The 9654-nt window shown below is 32.2% G+C and overlaps 1 pseudogene; it reads left to right on the top strand.

Annotated features, from left to right (window-relative positions):
- The first annotated feature begins 4551 nt into the window (after positions 1-4551).
- LOC148192100 (putative LRR receptor-like serine/threonine-protein kinase At3g47570) lies at positions 4552-9353 on the top strand (annotated as a pseudogene).
- The last annotated feature ends 301 nt before the right edge of the window (positions 9354-9654 follow it).

The raw sequence follows: 9654 nt of genomic DNA, 5'->3' as shown, positions 1-9654 counted from the left end.
TTATTTGAAAATGATCACCTTAACGGTGTGAGTAGATGAAGATGTTTTAATTGGTCCAAGACAAGAAGAGAGTAGTATTGAAATTTAAAGTTAGACTCTCATATTACCTATCTTATTTAGTTTTTATAAAACAGTATTAGGCTCTTAACTTGGTGTAATAATATTCTTATTAGTATAGTATGCTTATATATGTATACAGTGGATGCTATAGTTACTTTATAAGATAAGTGCAATAGTCTTATATACATATTTTTTGGAATAATACGTTCTTTTAATAGTTGACGTGTGAGGTTTTTTTAGTAGTTATATTATTTAAATGAAATTTTACACAAATCAAACAAAAAATAGGAACATTAGTGATAAAAAAAATCTCTAAATTTCATGTTCACAAAATTAAAAAATAATTACATAATTTCTATACCGCATATGTACAAATATTTGAATCGTATTTAATGATTCTCATTTTTATCTGAAAAAAGAAACATATTATACTTTTTTTTATAAGAGGCCAATCTTATATTTTTGTGTGAAAGACAACCTTTTTTATGGATCCTTCTAATTCTATTATGATTGTATTTTTTTTAAACTAATCTGCCATTTAATTCTTCATTCTTTATTTATTTTTCGGTCTTTTGACAAAATCATAAATATCCAAATTGGATCTATACAATAAATTATAAAAGTGAAGTAATATGTTGATACCTTCAGGATTTATGCTCCCTTGTTACATTTTATTAATTTTATTTAATATTTTAATTAAATACTTTATTTTAATATTTTATTTTATGTAGGATTGTTAAATGGTGGTAATGAAGAATGCAGGGTGCCAAAACAACTTTTTTTCATTGAAAGAAAATTACCATTTAACACTCACTTTTTTTTTAAATCTATTTTCTTATTCCTTCTAAATATAAAATACTATACTTAACTAATAAAGTAGATATAAATAAAGTTTTTAAATAAATAATATTTATTATCGTTAAGTGGTGGTATAAAATATAATAAGTGTCAACCATTCATGATTGATAGAAAATAAGTCAAAATGTCTTTAATAACTTCTTTTTTTTCACCATAGTCATAATATTCTTTAATTTAAAAGGAAATTACATTGTAAAACTCAAACTTGGAAAGACTAAATTCCATTAAATTAAAATAACAAGTTTCTTCATATATCATATCTTTTATATTACTTATATTTCTTCTGTTTCTCATATCTTAAAAAAAAATGAAAAGAAAACCCAAGAAAAAGATGACATTGTCTCTCTTTTGTGGTCTTCTCATTCTCTTTATGACCATCATCTTTATTTATATATTGTGTTATGGATGAACTTGTATAATTTGAAAATACATTTTTATTTTTAAATTATAAAATTGAAAAGTCACTTTCTCATTTTCAGATTGCATAAAAATAAATTTTGGATTGTGTAATATATTTTTTTCTCAATTATACAACCTAAATATTAGAAAATAGGTTTACTCATATAAATGATCTCTATTTTTGGTGATTTTTCTCAAAAAGATTTATCACTTTTTTTTTGTCTCAACTAGGTTTCTATTTTTGAAAAATTAAAGCAATTATGTCTTTGTTGTTAGTTTCGCACTAACATCGTTAAAGATGGTGTCATGTGTGAGTTCGTGATTTTTTAAAAAAATTTAAAAAAATTTTGAATTATTTTTATTTTTTATTTTAATTCTTTTATTTTTTTTAAATAAAAAATTATCACGTGTCAAACTGACTTTGTGTCATGTGGCAATGACAATGTGACGTGGCACTGATAGTGCCATGTGTCATTGTCAGGCCACATGTCATTGCATTAGTTTCAATTTGGTCCTCTATTTTTATTTTGTCTCAATTTAGTCATAATTTTTTTAAAAATAAACAATTTTGTCCCTCCCCAAATTCAAACAAAATTTAATTTGTATATAAATCTTTACAAATATTTTTATTAAAATTGATATTTTTATTATATATTTTTAACAAGATTAACTTTATTTATATTTATATTTAGTTAATTATATAAATGTTAGTTATGTTATAAGAGTTGTTGTGAATAAGGGCGAATCAAGAGTATTAGCGTTTGACAAAATCAAAGTTGTGTGTAATCAAGTAAGTTGTGTAGTACTTCAAAGAGGATATAAGATTATCTGAAGGGATATCAAGAAGGCTTTAGTTTGAAGTCAATGCTGGCTAAAGTTTTGAAAATAAGAGTTAATGGAAGACATTTGGTAGGTGAGTTTAGTTTGGCATATACAAATTGTTTGATCAGGCTAAAAAGGATCCTTAAAAGATTAGGTTTGGGAGTTGAGAAATTGTTTTAAGAGTAGTGACTAGACCAATCTACACTATTGAACAGTAGAGAATTTAGCGCAAAGTTAATGTTTTCAGTCACTTAAGTGTTGGTGATAGTATTTTGATCAAGCTGGGTGTTTGTGATAAGAAAGAATCAAGAGAGCATATTTTTCTTCCTACTTGATAAGTGAATTTTCAAGGACAAAAATTTTTCTTGTAGGGAAGAATGTAAAGACCTAGGCTATGACATTTTAGAGGTGACAGTGGTTTAAAAATAATGAGACTCGGTTATTTTTAATATAAAAGGTTTTAATATAAATATTCATTCTTTTAAAACACATTATCTATCTAAAAACCACTTTTCTAGAGTTGTCTGACTTCTCTTTAAAATTTCTTGCTCCTTGTTCATGTGTTTGAAGATCAAAGACCACCATAGTGATCCTTGTGACAAAATCTTCAAGTCTAACCGATCAGTTTCTCAAATAGAGTAAGTTGGTTTCCTGCTTCTCTTTTTGGGTCTGTTGCTTCTTCTTTGCATGCTAGCCCTTTTTGTTTTGCATGTAAAGTTTGAGTCTTCTATAAGACTCTCTGCTGATCAATGGTCCTAACAGTGAATCTTGATCGTGCTTTTGTGGTTCGTAGGAGCAGATAAAACTTCTTGTGCATTTGAAACTATTTTAGGCTTTCTAGAGAAGTTTAGTCATTTATCAAGTAAGGGAAGCTAAATTACCCTGATTTAAGTGTATGATGTGTTGATAATCTGAGTTGCATGTTTAAGTTGCTTGAAATTGGTTGAAATGCTGGTATTGGTGTTTATGCTGATGAAATATGACATGTAGAGTTGAGTTAGGGTCTTTGAATCGTTTTTAGTGATTGAATTTTGAAATATTGGTATACTATTGTTAAGATATGCGAAATATTCTATTTGTTCTAAAACTATTATTATTAATGTCAATGGGGTATCATCTCCTATTAAAGGTATATGTACTATATCCCTCTCACCCTCCTTATCGATTCCTGATGTTTTATTTGTTCCTACATTAAACTGTAATCTTATCTCCATCAGCAAGTTAACAAAATCATATTCTTGTGTTGCCTTGTTTTACCCAACCCACTGTCTTTTTCAGAACATCCATTCCAAGGAGAAGATTGCTAGTGGTAGAGAGAGTGAATGACTGTATTATCTTGAAAATGTCTCACAATCAAACCATAAAAAAAGATTGGCTTGTCTTGCGAACGATCACATAAAAGATAAAAAAAAAAAATTGGTTGTGGCATAGACGGTTGGGACATCCCTTTTTTGGTTATTTAAAAAAGTTATTTCCATCACTATTTCATAAATGCAATATTTCTGGTTTTCTTTGTGAAACTTGTGTTTTGGCAAAAAATCATCGTGTTGTGTTTCCTTTAAGCAATAACAAAACTGATTTTCCTTTTTCATTAATTCACACAGATGTTTGGGGCCCTGCCCCGCAATCTACACATAATGGAAAAAAATGGTTTATCAGTTTTGTTGATGATTGTACTCGGGTAACCTGGGTATATTTGCTTAAATATAAAAGTGATGTGTGTGATGTGGTTCGTTCCTTCTATCATTTGAGTGTTACACAATTTAACACATCTATTAAGGTCATTCAATCAGACAATGGAGGGGGATATTTTAAGACTGAAGTAATAGAGTTCATGAACTCTAAAGGCATCTTGCATCAAACTACATGTCCTTATTCATTACAACAAAATGGAGTGTCTGAGAGGAAAAATAGACATATATTAGAGGTGACAAGATCACTTTTGATAGATGGTAATGTCCCATCTCATTTATGGGGTGAGGCTGTGAGCTCTGCCGTTTATTTAATTAATCGAACCCCTTCTAGTGTGCTTAACTTTCGAAGGCCTTTTGATGTGTTGTCTGATCATTGTATCCTTCCTCCCATAGTTTATTTACCACCTCATATTTTTGGATGTGTTATATATGTTCACTTACACCCACATCAACGTACAAAGCTTGAAGAACGAGCGATCAAATGTGTTTTTGTTGGGTATGGATCAACTCAAAAAGGTTATCGTGCTTACCATCCACCATCAAGGAAATTTATATTTCTATGGATGTGACATTTAATGAGCATGAATTTGTTTATGTTGATTCTCCACTTCAGGGAGGCAATGAAAGTGAAATGCATAATCATGATGTTGGTATGTTTGATTGTGGAGATATATTATCGTGTGAGGATCATTCTACAAGAAGTGAGCCAATCTTAAATATGGACCCTTCTTTTCTGGATAATACAGTGTCTTTTGATCATGACCAATTGGCTCAATCTTCTCCACAGGTTCAACTTGACTCTTCAGAGGTACCTTATGATTCTATCTCTGATAATACTAATTTAGATGAAATTGATCATGGAATTGATTCTTGTCTGCGTGAGACCACCAACACACCAAACACTGAGTCTACTACTATTCAATATATTCTTCCACCTCGTTCTAACCGTGGCCAACCTCCAGTTAAATATGAACCAGACCTCCAAGCCAAAGTTAAATATCCCATTAGTAAATATGTGTCATCTCACAGGTTATCTCAGTCATATGCATCATTTGTATCTCAATTATCTTCAATTTATATTCCTAGTAATGTACATGAAGCTTTGGCAGATCCTAGATGGACCGAAGCAATGGTTGAGGAGATGACAGCTTTAGAAAAAAACAACACTTGGGGTCTTGTGTCCTTACCAAGAGGAAAGAAAATTGTGTGCTACAAATAGGTCTTTACAATTAAGCATAAAGCTGATGGAACTATTGAGAGGTATAAAGCACGACTTGTGGTCAAAGGTTACACTCAGTCTTATGGTGTAGATTACTAATAACAGTTGAAAAACTGTTATTTTCATGCTTGAAATTGATACTAAAAGCAACCTTTAACACTTAGAAACTAGCTTGAAATCATGCTTTTATTCATATTTTCAGAAAGAAGAGAGCTGGACAGGTTTATGCTTGATTTCAGTGTTTTTGTGCAGGTTTTAAGGTGAATTTGGTGAAAAAAGTGAAGAAGGAGAGAGATGAAATCAGAAAAGACATCAAAAAGTGCAAAAGGAGAAGCCGCAACTGCCGCTCAGCGGCAGTTTACCGCTGAGCGGCACTCAGAAGCTCACGGGGGATCCGCTGAGGGGCAAAATGGCCGCTGAGGGGAAGAAACCAACTCACGCACTTACCGCTGAACGGCACACTTATGGGCTTGGGCCTAAATTTTCTGTAATTTTAGAATAGTATATAAGCTTTAGGATGTCCTAGGGTTTGTATCTTTGGCAGAAACGAAGCAAACACTCTCTCTTCCACCCCTTTGAAGGAGGATCTTGGATGCTCAGGCTACCTCTTCACCTTTCTAGGGTTTTATCTTTCATTCTTTCATTATTATTCATCTAGTTTCACCATGAATATGGTGAACTAAACCTTGTATTGTTGTTGGGGAATCAATGTAGTCTTGTGAAACTCTCATATATGGAATTTGTTTTTATATCTTATATTTAAGACCTATGCTTTCTTTCATCATTAGTTAGGGTTTTTCCTCTTTGCTCAATGCTTGCTTTGTTTAACTCATTCAATGCATGATAATTGATTTTGTCGATACGGGAACGTACGGGGAAGTCTAGATCCGGGGAATTTCTCCCAATAGTATATTGGTTGCCGTTAAGCTCCTGCACTAAAAGAACTAATTATTAGGAATGCTAGGAATCGTATGAACTCGTAATTAAGGATAGGCCTTCTTGCAAGGTAATTTAGAGAGTGACATTAACAATGATGAAAAGAATGTTGAATTCCTAAAGTATATGAGAGTGGATAAGATGAAATTGATAACCCCAACAACATACTCATCCATATATTCCATTGAAGTGTTTGTATTTTGTTTTAGCCATTGATCAAATTCATGCATACATGTTTATTTTCTGTTTTGCATATTAAACTCCACTTATTTCGTTCTTAAGTCTTAAATAATCAACGAATCACATAACTAAACTAGGCCGTGAGTCCTTTGGGAGAACGATACTTGGTCTTACCGAGTTTATTACTTGAAACGATTCGGTCACACTTGCCGATTGTTAAACAAGTTTGTGGCGTCGTTTTTCGGTGTTCATAAATTTGTCATCAATTACCAAGAGGCGTTCGCACCAGTAGCCAAGCTCAATACTGTGAGAATACTTTTGTCGCTAGCTGCAAACCAAGATTGGCCTCTTCTACAATTTGATGTGAAAAATGCTTTCCTACACGGAGAAATTTCAGAAGAAATTTATATGGATTCTCAGGCATGACTGATTCAATTGGAATGAAGGTTTGCAAATTAAAGAAGGCTCTATATGGATTAAAACAATCCCCAAGAGTATGGTTTGAAAGGTTTACCAAGTCTATGAAAGCTTTTGGCTATAAAGCAAGTAACTCTGATCACAATTTAATTTTTAAGAGAGGAAAAGGAAAAATTACAGCTTTAATTATATATATAGATGGCATGATTGTTACAGGAAATGTCCAAGATGAGATTTCTAGTTTACAACAATACCTTGCATCTGAATTTGAGATAAAACAACTTGGAAACCTCAAATATTTTTTGGGTATTGAAGTAGCTAGATCAAAACATGGTATTTTTCTATGCCAAAGAAAATATACTATTGATTTACTATCGGAAACTGGGCTGCTTGGGAGTAAACCATAAAAAACAACCTGAAGTAGCAATATATAGTGTTGAAGCAGAATTCAGAGGCATGACACTAGGTGTATGTGAACTTTTGTGGATTAAAAATGTGTTATCAGATTTGGGCTTTAAACAAAATGAAGTTATGAGTTTGTATTGTGACAATACTTCGACTATAGCAATTACTCACAATCATGTGCAACATGATAGAACAAAACATGTAGAGAATTATAATTTAGGCAATCAAATATTATGTTAGTTATAATTTAGATATTATTATAATTTGTGCAAATTTGTGCACATGTCATTTCTTTAATAAATGAAGAATTATAAGATCCTTGAATGTATATATATATGGTACTCTACTCTTTGAAATAATACATCATAATTATTCTTTAAACATTTTATTAACTATGTGATTAAGATTGCATTTGAGGTGAATTGAGTCATTGATTTGTGTTTAATCTAATGGTTGGTTGTTGTGGGCATCTAAGATTAGTGTTAAATTATTTTGTAGGATTGAAATAACATACGCATGTAGAATTCTGTTGTGCAGAATTATGACCTGGTAGAGCGAAGTCAATTCAACTAGGATCGGGTCAACCCCAAATGTATATTTTCTTCTGCATAAACATTTCTCCATTACTGGAGCTCGACAGTAGTACTGGCGACAACACACAGTGAAGTTTGACAGAAGACGACAATACATGACGGAGCTCAACGACAGCACTAGACGGTAGGACATGGTGGGTCTCTTAGGGTCTCAAACATCTCATGGGCTTTCTTAACCCTTTGATACTCCTTTTTAGCTTCTTTGGATGCTTGAGTTTGTATCTCTTTCAACTTGTCCAGAGCCTCTTAGCATGATTTTAGACCTGTGACAACCATCAAAGTTCTTGCTTCTTGTCTTCTATCATTGTCCCAACACCAAAATCATACCCTTAGAGAATTGGATCTGTATCATTTTAGACCTGTGACAAGAATTGGATCTGTATCAAAACAATCTTACAGGAACCATACCCTTAGAGATTTTCAATCTGTCATCTCTAACAAACTTTCTTGATTTGACACAAAACTCTGAGTGGTAGCATACAAGAAGAAATGGGCAACCTAAAACACGTTGATTATCTATCTCTGGCTAACAACTATTTGTCTGGTAACATTCCTAGCACTATCGGGGAATGCATAATGTTGGAGTACCTCTTTTTGGAAGGAAATTCCTTACAAGGAATCATACCATCTTCTTTGGCATAACTCAAAAGCCTTCGATGTTTAGACATGTCACAAAACCACATGTCACAAAACATTCCTTTCTAAGAATATTTCAATGTATCTTTTAATACGTTGGACAGTGAGATTTCCTGAAGGTGTCTTTAGAAATGCAAGTGCTTTAGGTGTAACTGGAAATAGTAAGCTCTGTGGAGGTATTTCAGAACTGCATCTACCACCATGTCCTGTCAAAACTAAGAAACTTGCAAAACACCACAAGTTTTGGTTGATTGCAAACATAGTTAGTGCAGTTGTTTTTCTTCTCATACTGTCATTTATTTTAATAATCTGCTAGATGAGGAAAGAAAGTAAGAAACCATCAGTGGATTCACCAGAATTGACCAACTAGCTAGAGTTTCATACCGAAGTTTGAACAACGGAACTAATGGTTTCTCAACTACAAACTTGATAGGATTTAGAAATTTTAGCTCTGTCTACAGAGGAACTCTTGATTTAGAAGACAAAGTCGTTGCCATAAAGGTCCTAAATCTTCAAAGAAAAGGAGCTCACAAGAGTTTCATTGTTGAATGCAATGCACTTAAAAATGTTAGGCATCGAAATCTTGTTAAGATTTTGACATGTTCTAGCACAGATTACAAAGGTCAAGAATTTATAGCTCTAGGTTTTTAGTACGTGAGAAATGGAAGCTTGGAGCAATGGCTGCATGCTACAACATTAAATAGAGCACTCAAGAACATTGAGCCTTGATCAAAGATTAAATATCATGATTGATATTGCTTCTGCATTGCATTATCTATATCATGAATACGAGCAATCAATCATTCACTGTGACTTGAAGCCTAGCAATGTCTTGCTTGATGATGACATGGTTGCTCGTGTTAGTGATTTTGGAATAGCACCACTTCTAAGCAAACAACTACAACTGGAATAAAAGGCACGGTTGGCTATGCTCCCCCAGGTATTATGTAAACTTTTGAATAGGATTTTTTTTTTTTTATTTGTTCTCTTTTATTAAGAACTTATTTACTAATGAAAGTTTTATTTCTGTACTTTTATTTATTCTTTTGTCAATCCTTCAAAGTTATCTTATGCGTATGTATGTAATAATTCATGGAGTAATGGATTCGATGTACTTTCTGTACTTTTATTTCCCATGATTTGGTCAATTTTAGTATTATTTTTTGCAGTCCATATACTTTTCTTTAGTTCCCAGGATGCACTGATTGTATTCTTTGCACAGACAATCTCTCTATCGAAAGGAATTTCACATTTCCTAGTCCAAGTTCTTGTGTAAAATCATGTTGAAATATTAAGATAACAGGAAAAGATGTCAAACATATATGCAGAGACTTTTCAATCTATCCAAAGAGTGGTACTTGTAATTTGTAAAAACAATAAATGAATTCAGAAACAACTTTTCTAGGATACATACAATAAAAAAACAATTTAATCT

This window comes from Vigna umbellata, chromosome 10 (assembly GCF_029865625.1).
Source record: "Vigna umbellata cultivar VRB3 chromosome 10, Vumbellata_1.0, whole genome shotgun sequence".
Classification (NCBI taxonomy): domain Eukaryota; kingdom Viridiplantae; phylum Streptophyta; class Magnoliopsida; order Fabales; family Fabaceae; genus Vigna; species Vigna umbellata.
The sequence above is the reverse complement of the archived record's forward strand: the minus strand, read 5'-3'. Positions and strand labels throughout refer to the sequence as shown.